We start from the raw sequence: 20,588 nt of genomic DNA, 5'->3' as shown, positions 1-20,588 counted from the left end.
TTATCGTCCTATATCTAACTCTAAGGAAAAGAGGAGAGGTCGGGGAAAAGAGATATACGCTACTTACCTTTGCCCTTAGGCTTAGGTAGCGGTAGTATACCGCCGTTCGCTATTTATAAAGTTATATTATCTAGGTTCGGGGGAGGCGTAACGATGCCTATATCTTAACTATCTACGAGCGCGCGACTACCTACTAATAATGTCGCCGCGTTACGTTCTCTAGGTATCTACGCGCTATACGCCTTACCGTGTTCTATATTCTAATACGACTCTACGCGTTCTCGAGTTCTACGGTTCTGTCTATTCCTATTATTACGCGTCCCTTATCTAGATCCGCGATCTAGGTAGGGTAGTAGAACAAACTATAAGGGCGCGCGTACTATAGGGTCCGAACGAGATAGTTATTATTCTACGAAGCTACGAAAGAGGAGCGCGAGGCGCGGCGAAGTTATAAAGTAAAGCTAAGCCGCGCTAACCCGATACGGAAGGTCCGCGGTTTAGCTAGGCCGACGTAGCTATAGTAAGGAGTCGCGGGCTACCCGTAATACGAGGTTATTTAATATAACATTGTCTTCCTTAGTAATAGTAACTTCCGGTATTATACTAGTCTACTAAATTATAGGTATTAGTTCTAGATCTAGAGTATTATCGCGACTATATAGTAGTACCTCGAGACTCGAGTCTAATATATCGGTATCTATTAATATAGAAGGACTAATTATAACGGTACCTTAGCTAACGTAAATAAGTAGGAAAGGTATTATAAGTATTATATATTATAGATACTTCTATTAGGTAGTAAATATTAGTATTAGTAAGTAGTTACTTCTATATATAAAAGTAACGAATCTCGAGTTAGTATTAGCGGTAATAGCGAGGTATCGTACGGCGATTATAGTAAGTTAAATGTTAAGATATAGTATCTCAAAGGGAGTCAATAATTAGGAAGTGATCTAGTAGCCTAAGGTATCTATAATGACTTAGCGTATAGGGAGATACCTTCTCTCTCCTTTAGCTTAGATAGATATCTAATACAATCAACATATTGGTTCCTAATATATTACTATATACTCGTGCTATTAGTTAGTTGAAGATTGATCTCTTACTCTACTCCGCTACTATCTACCCGTACCTGTTCAATAGGTTATAAGCCCGGGTTTATGTAGGAATAAGAGCAACCTATATTAGTACAGGTTACTTATATCCCTTGCTATCGTAGTAGAAAACATCTAGGAATCAGAAGTCTACCCCGTCTATCCTATTAAGGAGCTTAGTTCGATACTAAGTAATAGGTAACCTAGACAAGGACTCTATACGGCTTACTTAAAGCCAATACCTTGAAGATACTCTATAGGCAGAACTGTATCGAGATACTATTAAGAAGGACTTCATGTAAGTCATTTGAAGCTCTGCTAGGAGAGACAGACCTATGTCCTAGCCCCGAGACCTTACACCGCTCCTTCTTTACTTTACTAAGTAGGCCTTAGTATCTATACCTACGAACTTTCCTATTCTATACTAGAAGCCTTAGTAGGATCTGAGCTACTACCTTAGAACATACACACCTTGTTTCATTATATCTAATTTATTATAGATTTATACTAAGAGAAGATAGAGGAGAAGGGAGGCAAAATCCCAATTCTTAGGAGGGACAATTAGAAGAGATAGTTTAACCTTTAGAGATATAAGATAGAGAGCTAATTAGCATTCTTTACAATTAATAGCCTAATAGAAGTGTCTTTTAACAACATTAAGGGCAAGACTCTAAAACTCTAAGAAGAGGCTATAACTAAAGAGATCCTTAATACGCTAATATAGACAAGACATAATGTAGTATATAACTTCAGTATCCTTAGTAGGATTATAGAAGAAGATGAATTTGAGCTTAAGGGCTTATATAAATCTAGAAGAGCTACTAAGAAGTAGGTATATCTCTAGAACAAGTATAGCCAGGTGCTACCAACCTATATACATAAGCTTATAAAGCAATTTGTGACCTTTAAGATAAGTGAAGAGTTCACTATTAGATCTGTATAGACACACCTAGTTTCTCTTAGAAAAAGGATTGCTAATGTTGACCTAGAGGGTCAGCATTATAGGAAAGCTAATATAAGGATGACCTAGCTCTTAATCTCACTGCTACCTAACTACTATATAGCTAGGGATACTATTATAGCTTAGCTAAAGATAGATTATAAAAGGACCTTAAAGATCCTTAAAGCTTAAGAAGCTAGGTTAGATCCCTCTAAGGCTAAGTATAGTATAGTAGCCACCTAGGTCAAGCCCTTAGGTCTAGTAAGACCACTCTCCTGCCTTCTCTATAAGAAGGATCATCTGATCAAGGACTACCCTAGTTTGCCTAAGGTAAGAAAGGTCTCTAGATCTTATTCCTAACTACTATCTTCCTAGAATATAACATATATCAAGAAGAAGAGAACTCTACTACCCACTTTAAGGAGGACACTAAGAGAGAAGTCCTCTATAGAAGAACTTAAGAAAATAGTGAAGAAACTCAGCTCTAACATACTATCACTCTAGAAGAACTAGGCCTAGTCTTATACCTCTAAAGTAAAGAAGACTAGAAAAGGTTTTTCCGCCCAAGAGTCACGTGACTTATACAGCTCATCCCTAGAGACAATGTCTAATGATAATAAGTATGATGAAGTGGCTTACTTAACTATAGAAGTCTAAGGCAAGTTCCCCTCGTTAGAGTGGTTACTTAACTCCTATACTTCATCCTATATAACTAACTAAAGCTACCTCTTGAGATCTATAACTCCCTTAATAAGGAAGAAATAGATCAAAGTAGGAGGTGGGTTTTTATTAGCCACTTATATTAGGAATATAGAGATGAGTAGGAGAGCTAGTAGAAAAGTTGTTTTAGAAGATGTCCTACTTATACCTAAGCTAGGAGTGAACCTAGTTTTATAGAACTAGTTTAGCAAGCAGTTTAGTGTACAACCTCTATCATTTTCTCTTATTTCCCCCTCTAGTAAGACTATTGTCTAGACACTGCTCCTTAGAGGGGTTCTATTCATTAATAAGATTTCTCCTCTCCTATAAGAACGGGCACATTACTCATTATATGCACTACTAATAGGGAATGCCTTTATGACTGCTTAATTAGAGACCAACCTAAAGTAGTAGGAGCTTTAGTATAGAAGATTTATATACTTTAGGAAGAATTTGCTCTAGAATCTTTATAAGGTAATAGACTTAAAAGAACCTATTCCTATCCCTAAGGATAGCTTTCACTAGTATAGAGTATATTTAATAGCAAAGATAAAGAAGTACAAAGGCAAAGTTATAGAGAGAAGACCTAAAAGACTTGCCCTTATATCTATTGACATATATAGCCTACTACTAATCTCAAGACTAGGATTCAAATACTAGCTTAAGATTGTTAACAACTTCTCTAGGAAGAAGTGGACCTTTCCTCTTAGGAAAAGAGAAGATACTCTAGTTGCTCTCTAGAACTAGAAGATCAAAGTAGAGAGGAAATCATTAGCGTAGCTAAAAGCAGTAAGACTTGACAATATAAAAGAACTTATTGTATTAGTAAAGTAGTAGGAGAAGGATTTAGGGATTAGGCTCGAGCCGACTAAGGTATACAACTCTCTACAGAATGGACTAGTTAAGAGGTCAATACAAACCTTAGAGGACTCTATAAGGGCAATGCTTAAAGAGGCTAAAATGCCGGTTGAATTTTGGCCTAAAGCACTAGAGGCCCAAACTTATATAAGGAACAAACTGCTAAATGGCCTAGATTACGATAGGTTTAAGGTTTTACTAGATAAGGCTTTTGATAGTATCAAACCGACCATTAACCATTTAAAAGTTTAGGGATACAAAGCTATTGTCTATATAGACACAAGATCCTAACCTAAATAGGCAAGAAGTGACAAGCTAATAAATAGGGGTAAAGAAGCAGTGTTTATTAGTTATATTAAAAATATAGCTAAAGCCTAGCTCTTTTAGGAACTAGACATAAGAGCTGTTAAACAACATACATATATAGACTTCTTTAAGGACTAGCCTAGAGGTGATATAGGTCTTAATGTTCTAACATTAAATCTACTAAGCAGTGCACTAGCTAGGAAGCCCTTAGGAAGGCCGAGGAAGAACGTATCCTTAGGACAATCTACCTACTATTTAGGCGTCTATTAGAGTACCCCCGAAATAGATCAGCTAATTAAGAGCCCTAAAGTCGCTTAGCCGAGAAAGCTGTTTATACAACTTCCCTAACCTCCGGAGAACGTAGGGGAATTTCAGAAAATCGATTAGCTAATTAAGAGAAGCTCCCTAGATCCCTAGGAAATAGACGTTACTAGGTTTTAAGTGACGGTCCCTAAATCATCCCTTAGAAAGAGAAAGGCTGACTATAATGTTAAGGGCTATGATATGAAACAGAAAGCCCTAAAATCTATAGTCCCTAAGCCCGAACTAACTACTAAAGTAGGAGAAGCAATAGACCTCTTAGAGAACCTTACTGCTTTTCACTAAGCTTTCTTTATAGCTATACAATCAGTAGACAGTTCAATACTATAGGATAGCGAATTCCTAGAAGAAGTTAAGGAAATGGCCTTTGTAGTAACTATAGAAGCTATTATATATAAGTAAGAGGTCCTAATTCTAGAATCCTACAAGGATGCTATAAATAATAAGAAATGGGGACATCTTTAGAAGGAAGTAATCCAAAAGGAACTAGATGCTCTATAGAGTAACAACACCTAGGAAAATTCTGTTCTACTAAAAGGAGTAAATCTAGTTACATTAAGATAGGTCTTTGATATTAAGAGAAGCATTAGTAGAGCTATTGAAAAGTTCAAGGCTAGACTAGTTATAAGGGGCTTCTTACAGAAGTTTAGTATTGACTTTATAGAGACATTTGTACCTATAGTAAGACAGGACACCCTTAGAGTGTTTATAGCTATTGTGTATAAGAAGGATCTTCATCTTTACTAAGTGGATGTGAACAATACATTCATAGAAAGCACCCTCTATAAAGACATCTTTATGTTACTACTACTAGGAGTTGAGCTTCTACTAAACATAGTGTTCAAAATCCTTAAAAGCTTATATAGACTTAAGCAAGCAGCTAGAGATTAGAATCAACTCTATGTATTAAAGCTTAGAGAGATTAGATTCACATAGTCAGAAGTAGATCTATGCCTACTTATCTATAAGAAGAGGGAGATCATAATCCTTATATATATAGATAACATTCCAATTGCTACACTAAAGTTAATAGATATTCTCTAGTTCAAAAGAGAACTTAGTAAGATCTTCAAGATCAAAGATCTAGGTGAACCTAAAAAGATCCTTAGCATAAGAGTCACAAGGGACAGGAAGAGAGGAATCCTAAAACTTGACTAAGGACACTTTATTAGGGACAGCCTAGCTAAGATAGGAATGAACTATAAGAAGGCAGCACCTACACACTCACCTATAGACAGCTATAAGGCCCTCAAACCTTCAAGCCACATAGATAAGAGGTGTGACAAGGCAGAGTACTAGAGTATCGATAGTACTTAGATATAGCTAGTAACAATTATAAGGGTAGACATTGCTTTTGCCCTAGGAAGGATGAGCTCATTTATAAGTGACCTATCCACCTACTACATAAAGGCTTTGAAGAAGATCACTAGGTACCTAAGATTATACCCTAATCTAGGACTTTAGTTCTTAAAGTCTAGAAAAGGACACCTTATTAGATACTGTAATTCTGATTATATAATAGACAAAGTAGACAGAGTCTCAATCCTTAGGTATATCTTCTTCCTCTATAGGGCACTAGTTTCTTAGATGAGCAAGAAGCAAAAGTCTGTAGTAACATCTATAATAGAGGCTAAATATATAGCTATAAATATATATACGAAGCAGTCCTAATTCCTAGCTTTACTACTAAGAGAAATGGATTGCCTAGAGTTAGTAGGAGACTGTTCCTATTAACTAAGAATCACTAGAAACTAGGAGACTGTATCAAATTTGAGACTAGTCTAATTAAGAGGTGACAATCAAGCTGCCCTCACCCTAGTAAAAGATATACATATTTATAACAAGTCGAAGCACATTGACATTGCCTATAACGCTATTAGGAAACTTTAGTAGAGGAGGCTTATTGCTATTAAGTACACCCTAACCTCTAAGATAGTTACAGACGGCTTTATAAAACCAAAGACTAGTCTATACTTCTAGAGGTTTATAAGCTAGCTGAACCTATTATAAAAAGGTCTAAGTACTATTAATAGGAAGTGAGTAGACTGTAACCTCCTATACGAGATAAGTAGGAGTGTTAAGATGTAGTATCTCAAAGGGAGTTCACAATCAGGAAGTGATCTAGTAGCCTAAGGCATCTACGATGACTTAGCTTATAGGGAGATAGCTTCTCTCTGTCGCGATCCGAGCGTGCATATAGGCAACATCCTATTATTAAAACTTAAGGCCACGTACGCTAAGAATTAGGTGACTAATTAGTCACCTATAGCCTCTTTAAGAGTAACACTTATCTATTCTAGATAGACATATATAATATATAACCTGCTTTTGAAACACCCTATATAAGCCCGTACAATAACTTCCTACACTTCTAACGTAATAGTTATAAGCCCGATTAGCGCTTACTAATATTCGCTACGATAAGGAAGCCCTAAAGTAGAGTTTGTATCGTTATAGCACTACTACTATAACTAGTATAGTAGTATCCCCTAGGCCTAGTGAACCCGCGTAGAACTTTTACTAGCCTACAACCCATTTTATAGTTATAGCTACTACCGAGACGCCGGTGACTACCGGTGCCCTACCTTAGGGTACCGTGGTTCTAAAGAGCTATAACTAATAGGACAAGTTTGACCGTTAGCTAGAGCTCTACGTAGAGTCTTTAAATGTCTAGAAGTATATAGATCCTTACTAACTAAGTAACGAGCTAATAGAGCCTACTTACTTAACGTTTAAGGAAATCTAATAAGCGTATACGGTACGAGACGCTATATTAAGAGATCTTATTAAGCTACGACAAATAGACGTAGACCGAAGGTAATGGATATACGATATCTTTACTACTACACGATCAAAGCTCATTACCTACCTTATCCGTACGACGACAGAGCTAGGGCAAGAGCTAATGTACGGCTAGAACACCCTTAGAGCGAAATACTAGGCTCTTAAGGATTAGTATAGTCTAGACGATATACTACGTAAGCGGTAGCTTACGCTTAAGCTGTCTAGGCTTTAGAAGGCTAGCGTACGTAGAATCGATAACTAGTACTTAGACTAGTTAGTTTTGTAGACTAAGATGCTTAAGTATAACTACGCCGAGTACGACGACCTTAGTAGACACTTCTTACTTGCTATTTAGTAGAAGTAGGCTCTAGCCTACAGTGCTTCTCTATATAACGAGTAGAAGCGTAACAAAATATTACTATAAAAGCTTACTAAGCGTTACCTCGAATAGATACGCGATACCGTACTAGTAATAACTAACGGTCGATTAGTCTTCGTAACCTTCTCCGGAGAAACCTTAGTAGAAGCAGAGGATGAAACAGCACCTATAGGTACTAGTTAAAAGGAGGGTGACCGTAGTAGTAGCCGTAGTAACAACCGTAGTAATAGCCGCGGTAATAAGGGTCGTAGTAGTAGCCGCGGCAACAAGAATAAAGACAAGGACAATAATAGGCTAAGCGGCTACTAGAACATCACCGGCGAGCCTAAGGACACCTGTTATAAGGGCCTGTTCTTATACGATATAATTAACCCCGACAAGCGCCTAGTAAAGGATTAGCGCTTAGAGTAGTAGAAGAAGTACTAGAAAAACTTTATTAACTACTACTTAAGCGACGACGGCGAGCGTCTGCTTAGCGTGTTGAATCGTAACAATCGTAAGGACTAGGAACGTAACAAGGCTATTACTAATACGAAGAAGGTATTACTAAGCGATAAGGGCTTTATTGGCCTTACTATTCCTTCTAGCTCAATTAGTAAGTTAAGCGTCAACTTTAGGGATTGCTAGGTATATAATAACTGTTCAGACACTTATATAATCAATTATTATGACTAGGAGGGTATAGAGTTTATTATAGAGCGCCTTACTACCTTAGAAATCTAGGCTAGAACAACTACCTTTCTAATTATAGCGTTAGGGCGTGTTTATATATTAATTAGGGGCCATTTATTCACCTTACTAGATGTGGCTTACTGCCTAGGCTTTTATATAAACGTCATCTCTTATATACGTATAGAAAGAGCCGGACTCTAGTAGTACGGACGTAGTAATTTAATATAGTACAACGATACTAAATTGATAGACCTATACCGCCCTACTAGTACAATCCCTTTCTTCAAGGTGGTCATACTACCTAAGTTACCTATCATTTACTAATAGCCTATAAAAGAGGGCCTAGTACTACCGAAGGTCACTAAAAAGATACGTAACGCGCACTTTATTAGTACTATTAGTAGGGGTGCAAACATCGGCGATGAACCTACTAATAGCGTAGTATCTCTAACTACTTAAGAGGATAGTGACCGTACCGTTCTCGTAGTTATAAACAGTACTAGGGGCACTTAAGGTATAGCTACGTCTAGTAGGACCCCTATTAAACACCGAAAGCTCTCTAGCCGCTAGTAGCATCAAATCTTGGTCATATTAGCGCTAAACGTATTAAGTAGTTGCCGCTTAGAGTTAAGGGGGTGATTATTAACGATAGTCTAAGCGCACCCCTTACTATACATTATAGAGTATATAGGCTTAGTAAAGCTTATAAGGTACATAATCGGTCTTAGCCTATTAAGGTGATGACCCTATACGGCTATATAGCTATAGACTTAGTAGAATTTACTGTCGCCTATAACGGTAATAGGTACCTCGTCTACTTCTACGATCTAGATACCTATAGACACTTCTAGTTTACTATTAAGAACAAGGATTAGCAATCGGTATTAGCTTGCTTTAATAGCCTACTAAGCTTTATCAACTTTATTAGTCGTAGGTTCGTATACTTCTATAGCGATAACGAGCCCGCTATTAGGAAGGTGTTTCGCTTAGTCATCAATAACAACAAGATTAAATAGTACGTAACCGCGGAATACGCGCCTACGTAGGACCTAGTAGAAAGAGCTAGAGCTCTAATTATTACTATAAGTAGAACTATTCGTATCTACGTACGATTACCGGAAAAGCTTTAGCTAGAATATACTATAGTAGCGGTATATATCCTCTAGCGATCCCCTATCTAGTTAAAGGGCTAGAAGACCCTATTCGAATTAGTAATAGGACGAATTCCGAACGTAGGTCATATAGTAGTATATAGCTCCCTTATATACGTGTTTATCTATAGACTAGATTAGCCTAGTAAGAGCGAGAAACTCTAAGAGAGAGCGCTTATAGGCTACCTTATAGGATACGACTCTACTAATATCTACCGCGTATAGGACCTATCAAAAGATAGGGTTATACGAGTTAAGGACGTCCTCTTCGATAAGACTACGTTCTATAACCTATTACGCCTAATAGTAGGGTATACGACCCCTATCGAGAACATCGTAATAGCGGAACCGGCTAAAGAGCCTAAATAATACTACGACCTATATGTCGCTTATCACGAGTAAGACATAGTATAGGCCGAGGGGGTAGAAGAATAGGCTTAGTAGCCGTATACCTAATAACCTCGAGACGCCTACTAAAAGCTCCTTAGGTAAGAACTATACTAGCCGTAACACCGCGAGTTAGTAATATATAACTAAAAAGACCAGCAAATCGAGCACGTAATAGATCACGTGACTCAAGACAATATATAGTAGTTAGTACCTAACACTACTAACTACTACGGCACCTTATAGTAGTAGATAATAGATGCCCTTACCGTAGAAGACCGTAAGGAGATTATAGGCAATACGGACCCTAATCGCGAGCTATATCTATTCATATTTATACTACTAGAAGACGCGTTAATATATAACGCGTCTAATATACTACTCTTCCCCCTAGAGCTAGAGCTCTACACACTAGAGGAGTCTAACTATATAGTTATAGAGAATAGAAAGCGCCTACGAACTGTCGCGATCCGAGCGTGCACATGGGCAACATCCCATCATCAAAACTTGAGGCCACGTACGCTAAGAATCAGGTGACTGATTAGTCACCTGCAGCCTCTTCAAGAGCAACACTTGTCCATTCTAGATAGACACATGCAATACACAACCTGCTTTTGAAACACCCTATATGAGCCCGTACAATAACTTCCCACACTTCTAACGTGATAGTTATGAGCCCGGTTAGCGCTCACTAACATTCGCTGCGACAAGGAAGCCCCAAAGCAGAGTTTGCATCGTCACAGCACTACTGCTACAACCAGTGCAGTAGTATCCCCTAGGCCTAGTGAACCCGCGTGGAACTTTCACCAGCCTACAACCCATTTTGCAGTTATGGCCACTACCGAGACGCCGGTGACTACCGGTGCCCTACCTCAGGGTACCGTGGTTCTGAAGAGCCATGACCAATGGGACAAGTTTGACCGTCAGCTAGAGCTCTACGCAGAGTCTTTGAATGTCTGGAAGTATGTGGATCCTCACCAACTGAGTAACGAGCCAACAGAGCCTACTCACTTGACGTTTGAGGAAATCCAACAAGCGTACACGGCAGGAGACGCTACATCAAGAGATCTCATCAAGCTACGACAAACAGACGCAGACCGAAGGCAACGGATGTACGACATCTTTGCTGCTGCGCGATCAAAGCTCATTACCTACCTCATCCGTACGACGACAGAGCTAGGGCAAGAGCTAATGCACGGCCAGAACACCCTCAGAGCGAAATACCAGGCTCTCAAGGATCAGTATGGTCCAGACGATATGCTGCGTAAGCGGCAGCTCACGCTTGAGCTGTCTAGGCTTCAGAAGGCTAGCGCACGCAGAATCGACGACTGGTGCTCAGACTGGTTAGTTTTGCAGACCAAGATGCTTAAGTGCAACCACGCCGAGTACGACGACCTTAGTAGACACTTCCTACTTGCTATTCAGCAGAAGCAGGCTCCAGCCTACGGTGCTTCTCTATACAACGAGTGGAAGCGTGACAAAATGTCACTACAAAAGCTTACTGAGCGTTACCTCGAATGGATACGCGACACCGCACCAGCAACAACCAACGGTCGATCAGTCTTCGCAACCTTCTCCGGAGAAACCTCAGCAGAAGCAGAGGATGAAACAGCACCCACAGGTGCTGGTCAAAAGGAGGGTGACCGTGGCAGCAGCCGTGGTGACAACCGTGGCAACAGCCGCGGTGACAAGGGTCGTGGCAGCAGCCGCGGCGACAAGAACAAAGACAAGGACAACAACAGGCCAAGCGGCTGCTGGAACATCACCGGCGAGCCCAAGGACACCTGTCACAAGGGCCTGTTCTCATGCGATGTGATCAACCCCGACAAGCGCCCAGCAAAGGATCAGCGCTCAGAGCAGTGGAAGAAGTACTGGAAAAACTTCATCAACTACTGCTTGAGCGACGACGGCGAGCGTCTGCTTGGCGTGTTGAATCGCAACAATCGCAAGGACCAGGAACGTGACAAGGCTATTGCTGATGCGAAGAAGGCATCACCAAGCGATAAGGGCTTTGTTGGCCTTACTGTTCTTTCTAGCTCAATTAGCAAGTTGAGCGTCAACTTCAGGGATTGCTGGGTGTATGATAACTGTTCAGACACTCATGTGATCAATCATCATGACCAGGAGGGTGTAGAGTTCATTGCAGAGCGCCTCACCACCTCAGAAATCCAGGCTGGAACAACCACCTTTCCAATTGCAGCGTTAGGGCGTGTTCATATGTCAATTGGGGGCCATTCATTCACCTTGCTGGATGTGGCTTACTGCCCAGGCTTTCATGTGAACGTCATCTCTCACACACGCATGGAAAGAGCCGGACTCTGGTGGCACGGACGCAGCAATTCAATGTGGCACAACGACACTAAATTGATGGACCTACACCGCCCTACTGGTACAATCCCTTTCTTCAAGGTGGTCACACCACCTAAGTCACCCATCATTTACCAATGGCCTACAAAAGAGGGCCTAGTACTGCCGAAGGTCACTGAAAAGATGCGCAACGCGCACTTCATCAGCACTATTGGCAGGGGTGCAAACATCGGCGATGAACCTGCCAACAGCGCAGCATCTCCAACTGCTCAAGAGGATGGTGACCGCACCGTTCTCGCAGTCATGAACAGCACTGGGGGCACTCAAGGTGCAGCTACGTCCAGCAGGACCCCCATCAAACACCGAAAGCTCTCTGGCCGCCAGTGGCATCAAATCTTTGGTCACATTGGCGCTGAACGCATCAAGCAGTTGCCGCTCAGAGTTGAGGGGGTGATCATTAACGATGGTCCAAGCGCACCCCTCACTGCACATTGCAGAGCATGTGGGCTTAGCAAAGCTCACAAGGTGCACAATCGGTCTCAGCCCATCAGGGTGATGACCCCATACGGCCACATGGCCATGGACTTGGCAGAATTCACTGTCGCCTACAACGGTGACAGGTACCTCGTCCACTTCTACGATCTGGATACCCATGGACACTTCCAGTTCACCATCAAGAACAGGGATCAGCAATCGGTGTTGGCTTGCTTCAACAGCCTGCTGAGCTTCATCAACTTCATTGGTCGCAGGTTCGTATGCTTCTACAGCGACAACGAGCCCGCCATTGGGAAGGTGTTTCGCTCAGTCATCAACAACAACAAGATTGAATGGCACGCAACCGCGGAATACGCGCCTGCGCAGGACCCAGCAGAAAGAGCTGGAGCTCTGATCATCACCATGAGCAGAACCATTCGCATCCACGCACGATTGCCGGAAAAGCTTTGGCCAGAATGCACTGCAGCAGCGGCGTACATCCTCTGGCGATCCCCTATCCAGTCAAAGGGCTGGAAGACCCCATTCGAATTGGCAACAGGACGAATTCCGAACGTGGGTCACATGGTGGTGTATGGCTCCCTTGCATACGTGTTCATCCATGGACCAGATCAGCCTGGCAAGAGCGAGAAACTCCAAGAGAGAGCGCTCATAGGCTACCTTGTGGGATACGACTCCACTAACATCTACCGCGTATGGGACCCATCAAAAGATAGGGTTATGCGAGTCAAGGACGTCCTCTTCGATGAGACCACGTTCTATGACCCATCACGCCTGACAGCAGGGTACACGACCCCTGTCGAGAACATCGCAACAGCGGAACCGGCTGAAGAGCCTGAACAATACTACGACCTGTATGTCGCTCATCACGAGCAAGACACAGCACAGGCCGAGGGGGTGGAAGAACAGGCTCAGCAGCCGCACACCCAACAACCTCGAGACGCCCACCAAAAGCTCCTTGGGCAAGAACCACACTGGCCGCAACACCGCGAGTCAGCAACATATAACCAAAAAGACCGGCAAATCGAGCACGTAACAGATCACGTGACTCAAGACAACACACAGCAGTCAGCACCCAACACCACTGACTACTACGACACCCTGCAGCAGCAGATAATGGATGCCCTCACCGCAGAAGACCGTGAGGAGATCATGGGCAACACGGACCCTGATCGCGAGCCATATCCATTCACATTCACACCACCAGAAGACGCGTTAACACACAACGCGTCCAACACACCACTCTTCCCCCTAGAGCCAGAGCTCTACACACCAGAGGAGTCCAACTATGCAGTCACAGAGAATGGAAAGCGCCTACGAACGGCCTACTTCCACCATGCACTGCACCAGATCATGGTCGCTAATGTAATCATCGGCCAGATGTCCGGCATACGACCCAGAACACGCGCCTATCGCGACAAGAGCGATCGAAGCCCTACACGAAGAGGCAACAGCCCTCTAAGGCGTGTCAACACCACTACCTCCATGCACCGCGATGACCTTCCGCCCGAACCTTCTAACTACCGAGCCGCTATGAAACACCGCTTCTCCCAACAGTGGATCGAAGCTATGGCCAAGGAGTTTGCCAAAGCCCTGGCAACAGGCACATTCAGATGGGCAACAAAGGAAGAGAAGGATCAGGATGCTCAGCAAGAGGAGGGACTTCAGCCACTACTGCCGCTCAAGTGGGTGTACAAATACAAACTGGACGAGCACGGCATGCTGAAGAGCTTCAAGGCTAGGCTATGCGCAAGAGGCGATTTGCAAGGAACACACTTAGACACATACGCCGCCACACTGCCAGCAAGCATGTTCCGCCTCTGCTGTGCTATGGCCGCGAGCTTCGACCTAGAAGCCGAACAATTCGATGTTGTCAACGCCTTCCTGAACTCGGACCTGCCATACACCATGTATCTGCAACCACCTCCTGGAATCGACAGGCCATCCCATGGACACGCCCTCAAGCTGGTCAAGGCCCTCTACGGTCTGAAGGAGTCCCCTTTATTGTGGTACAACTCCCTAACCGAGACGCTGGCCTCCCTTGGACTAGTACCCCTGTCGGACTCCGAATGCATCTACCATGACAACAAGGTTATGTTCTTCTTTTACGTTGACGACCTGGTTATGCTCTACCACCGCAAGCACAAGGCCCATGCTGCCAACATCAAGCAGCGGCTGCTTGCCAAGTACGAGATGCACGAGCTCGGTGATCTCTCCTGGTTCCTAGGAATCAAGGTTACGCGCGACAGAAACAAGCGCTTGCTGTGGCTCTCTCAAGAAGACTACATTGAGAAGCTAGCCGCCAAATTCAGCATATCCACGAATGCACGCAAAACGACAGTGCCAGTAGATCAACACCTTGATTGGACCGTTCCAGAGGGTCATCAACCCACCTCTATCGCCATCCTTGCGTACCAACAACGTATAGGATCCCTCAACTTCGCCGCCACACACACGCGGCCTGACATCGCCTTTTCCTTGTCCATGCTATCGCAGTATCTGACCAAGCCAACTGAGACACACCTCAAGCTTGCAGATCAGTGCTTGCGCTATCTCCTGGAGACCAAGAACCTCTGCCTTGTATATGGCGCCAGCAAACACATCACTGGCCTTCACAGCCAACCAGAGCACCTCGGTAGCAACCACGAGTTCTTTGGAGCATCGGACGCGTCCTACGGCATGAATAATGACAGGACCAGCTCAAATGGCTGGGTCTTCATGCTGTTCGGTGGACCAGTGGATTATAAGGCATCTAAACAAATCACTGTCACCAAGTCCTCAACAGAGGCTGAGCTACTCGGGCTTTCGCAAGCCGCCTCAGAGCTCATACAGTGGGAACGAGTCTTCGCTGAGATACACCTTCAGTTCAATCAGCGCACCCACTTGTACTGCGACAACACGCAGACCATCCGCCTTGTCAACCAACAAGGGCAAAAGCTTGACACGAAGCTACGCCACGTTGACATCCACCACCACTGGCTCCGACAGCGAGACCAGCGCGGAGACATTGAGATCAAGTATCTCAGCACCAACGACATGCCTGCAGACGGGCTGACCAAGCTGCTTCCACCACAGAAGCACAAGCACTTCGTCAAGCTGCTCAATATGGCTGAGGAAGGCGTGGACCCACGCACCTCAGTGCCCTCTGCAGCCGCATCAGGAGGTAACGGGCCAACAGACGCCTGAGAAGCCCGCAGCAGCGGCCTCACCTCATCTCGAAACGAACACCGAACGGCTTCATCTTTACGGACACCTCTCTGGAAGCGCCAGCAGGCGCAAAACACGGCCACCAGCAGCGACCAATGCTGAAACAACGAGGCCAGGGCAAAGCATCCACCATTCACCGGTGCGGCCCTGGCACCATCATCAACAGGTGTTTCTCGGACTCCCATTGGCTAACAGCGCAAGGGCGAGAAACACCCCTGTCACCAGCAGCAGCGCGTCCAATCAGAAAGCGAGAAACGCCTCCAACTTGCTGCTAGCTACAACACTACCACCTTGTCACCACATCATCCGCTGCTTTCGCACCTCACACATAGCACACACTTGCCCAAAACAAAAAGGTGTCACCACCCTGAGGTGATGGACCTTTAAAAGTGCAGAAAGCAAGGCACCCCGAAGGTGCCTTTTCAACTTTCCGATACCGTTGCTCCGGTGTTACCCATTGGAGCCCCATTACACCTCACATGGTGCAAGCTCTGTCGTAGACAGCCCAGTGCATTGCGCCACTGACTAGTATCTCATACTCCCCAGGGGCAGAGCGAGCTCTCTCACCATTCGCCGGAGCGAAATAACTTGGCACAGAGCAATTATCGGACAATTCAATAAGTTGAGCGGACGACAATATATGTTTAAGCATACGATAGGACTAAGGCTACCCCTGGATTGAACTCAGGACCTCTGATGTTTGCCGGTGGGTGAGATGATTGCACACTCAAGTGAAAGTCCGTGCAACGGGACCATCACCTGAGCCATCTCACCGGCAACAGTCACACATTCTATGCTTTATTATATAGGTAACAATGGCAGCAGTGAAAGTGAGGAATGAGGGAAGGGGTACAAAGCTCACCTCACTCACCTCACCTCACTTCACTTGAAACAGCTGACTTACCCTCACTGCAGCAGCAGCAACACCGAGGGCCTGACGTCACTGCCATAGATAGGGGGGGTAGTTATGACAGGGTGCACGCGATCACATGGGAATCAGCTCATTCACTCCAGCGCACGAGCTGAGGGGTGTGTCGCGATCCGAGCGTGCACATGGGCAACATCCCATCATCAAAACTTGAGGCCACGTACGCTAAGAATCAGGTGACTGATTAGTCACCTGCAGCCTCTTCAAGAGCAACACTTGTCCATTCTAGATAGACACATGCAATACACAACCTGCTTTTGAAACACCCTATATGAGCCCGTACAATAACTTCCCACACTTCTAACGTGATACGAACGGCCTACTTCTACTATATACTATACTAGATCATAGTCGCTAATATAATTATCGGCTAGATATCCGGTATACGACCTAGAATACGCGCCTATCGCGATAAGAGCGATCGAAGCCCTATACAAAGAGGCAACAGCCCTCTAAGGCGTGTTAATACCACTACCTCTATATACCGCGATGACCTTCCGCCCGAACCTTCTAACTACCGAGCCGCTATAAAACACCGCTTCTCCTAATAGTAGATCGAAGCTATAGCTAAGGAGTTTACTAAAGCCCTAGTAACAGGCACATTTAGATAGGTAATAAAGGAAGAGAAGGATTAGGATGCTTAGTAAGAGGAGGGACTTTAGCTACTACTACCGCTTAAGTAGGTATATAAATACAAACTAGACGAGCACGGTATACTAAAGAGCTTTAAGGCTAGGCTATACGTAAGAGGCGATTTGTAAGGAACACACTTAGACATATACGCCGCTATACTACTAGTAAGTATGTTCCGCCTCTACTATACTATAGCCGCGAGCTTCGACCTAGAAGCCGAACAATTCGATATTATTAACGCCTTCCTGAACTCGGACCTACTATATACTATATATCTATAACCACCTCCTAGAATCGATAGGCTATCCTATAGACACGCCCTTAAGCTAGTTAAGGCCCTCTACGGTCTAAAGGAGTCCCCTTTATTATAGTATAACTCCCTAACCGAGACGCTAGCCTCCCTTAGACTAGTACCCCTGTCGGACTCCGAATATATCTACTATAATAATAAGGTTATGTTCTTCTTTTACGTTAACGACCTAGTTATACTCTACTACCGTAAGTATAAGGCCTATACTATTAACATTAAGTAGCGGCTACTTACTAAGTACGAGATATACGAGCTCGGTGATCTCTCCTAGTTCCTAGGAATTAAGGTTACGCGCGACAGAAACAAGCGCTTACTATAGCTCTCTTAAGAAGACTACATTAAGAAGCTAGCCGCTAAATTTAGTATATCTACGAATATACGCAAAACGACAGTACTAGTAGATTAACACCTTAATTAGACCGTTCTAGAGGGTTATTAACCCACCTCTATCGCTATCCTTACGTACTAATAACGTATAGGATCCCTTAACTTCGCCGCTATATACACGCGGCCTAATATCGCCTTTTCCTTATCTATACTATCGTAGTATCTAACCAAGCTAACTGAGATATACCTTAAGCTTACAGATCAGTACTTGCGCTATCTTCTAGAGACTAAGAACCTCTGCCTTATATATAGCGCTAGCAAACACATCACTAGCCTTTATAGCTAACTAGAGCACCTCGGTAGTAACTACGAGTTCTTTAGAGTATCGGACGCGTCCTACGGCATAGATAATAATAGGACTAGCTTAAATAGCTAGGTCTTTATACTGTTCGGTAGACTAGTAGATTATAAGGCATCTAAACAAATCACTATTACTAAGTCCTTAACAGAGGCTAAGCTACCCGGGCTTTCGTAAGCCGCCTTAGAGCTTATATAGTAGGAACGAGTCTTCGCTAAGATACACCTTTAGTTTAATTAGCGTACCTACTTGTACTACGATAATACGTAGACTATCCGCCTTATTAACTAATAAGGGCAAAAGCTTAATACGAAGCTACGCTACGTTAATATCTACTACTACTAGCTCCGATAGCGAGACTAGCGCGGAGACATTAAGATCAAGTATCTTAGTACTAACGACATACCTACAGACGGGCTGACCAAGCTGCTTCTACTATAGAAGTATAAGTACTTCGTCAAGCTGCTTAATATAGCTAAGGAAGGCGTAGACCTACGTACCTTAGTGCCCTCTATAGCCGTATTAGGAGGTAACGGGCTAATAGACGCCTAAGAAGCCCGTAGTAGCGGCCTTACCTTATCTCGAAACGAACACCGAACGGCTCTATCTTTACGGACACCTCTCTAGAAGCGCTAGTAGGCGTAAAACACGGCTACTAGTAGCTACTAATACTATAGACGATAACGAAGCTAGGGTAAAGTATCTACTATTTACCGGTACGGCCCTAGTACTATTATTAACAGGTGTTTCTCGGACTCCTATTAGCTAATAGCGTAAGGGCGAGAAATACCCCTGTTACTAGTAGTAGCGTACGCACGCGATAAAAGTAGCGCGTCTAATTAGAAAGCGAGAAACGCCTCTAACTTACTACTAGTAACAATACTACCACCTTGTCACTATATCATCCGCTGCTTTCGCACCTTATATATAGCACACACTTGCCCAAAACAAAAAGGTGTCACTACCCTAAGGTGATGACCTTTAAAAGTATAGAAAGTAAGGCACCCCGAAGGTGCCTTTTTAACTTTCCGATACCGTTGCTCCGGTATTACCTATTAGAGCCATATTACACCTTATATAGTATAAGCTCTGTCGTAGACAGCCTAGTATATTGCGCTACTAACTAGTATCTCATACTCCCTAGGGGTAGAGCGAGCTCTCTTACTATTCGCCGGAGCGAAATAACTTAGTATAGAGCAATTATCGGACAATTTAATAAGTTAAGCGGACGACAATATATGTTTAAGTATACGATAGGACTAAGGCTACCCCTAGATTGAACTTAGGACCTCTAATGTTTGCCGGTAGGTGAGATAATTATATACTTAAGTAAAAGTCCGTATAACGGGACTATTACCTAAGCTATCTTACCGGTAATAGTTATATATTCTATACTTTTTATATAGGTAACAATAGTAGTAGTGAAAGTGAGGAATAAGGGAAGGGGTATAAAGCTTACCTTACTTACCTTACCTTACTTTACTTGAAATAGCTAACTTACCCTTACTATAGTAGTAGTAATACCGAGGGCCTAACGTCACTACTATAGGTAGGGGGGGTGGTTATAACAGGGTGCACGCGATTATATAGGAATTAGCTCATTCACTCTAGCGTACGAGCTGAGGGGGTGTGTCGCGATCCGAGCGTATATATAGGCAATATCCTATTATTAAAACTTAAGGCTACGTACGCTAAGAATTAGGTGACTAATTAGTCACCTATAGCCTCTTTAAGAGCAACACTTGTCTATTCTAGATAGACATATACAATACATAACCTGCTTTTGAAACACCCTATATAAGCCCGTATAATAACTTCCTATACTTCTAACGTGATACTCTCCCCTTTAGCTTAGATAGACATCTAATATAATCAATATATTAGTTCCTAATATATTGCTACATACTCGTGCTATTAGTCAGTTGAAGATTGATCTCTTACTCCACTCCGCTGCTATCTACCCGTACCTGTTTAACATTAAATATACTTATATTATCGAATAGTAACCTTATATATAGTAGTATATAGCCGGGCTTATAACTATATGTTATAACAAATGTATTAAGATAGTATATAGCGAAAGGAAGAAGAGGAATAAGCTTAGTAGGTGAATGCCTGAGGCACCCGTGCATGCCTACGTCATAACCCTGCCCCAGCCCAGTGGCATGAAGTGAAGCATGCGTGGTGTCGTGAAGCACGTCGTCCATCTCGCCTAGTGAAGCGTGGTGCGGATCGTGGACAATGCGCAAAGTAAAAGTTGATGGCCATCTCATCAAATTGTGGCGCACCGCTCGCAGGTCGCATTCGCGTCTGGATGAACGAGAAGGATTGTGGCGGTGTCTTCGCTTCCATCACTGTGACATCTTGGCCCCAGTGACTATGTCGACCTGCATGTCACACGTCTGTAAGCCGGTCGTAGAAGATGACCAAAGAGC

Source organism: Fulvia fulva, chromosome 3 (genome assembly GCF_020509005.1).
Source record: "Fulvia fulva chromosome 3, complete sequence".
Classification (NCBI taxonomy): Eukaryota; Fungi; Ascomycota; class Dothideomycetes; order Mycosphaerellales; family Mycosphaerellaceae; genus Fulvia; species Fulvia fulva.
Note: the sequence above shows the minus strand (reverse complement) of the source record.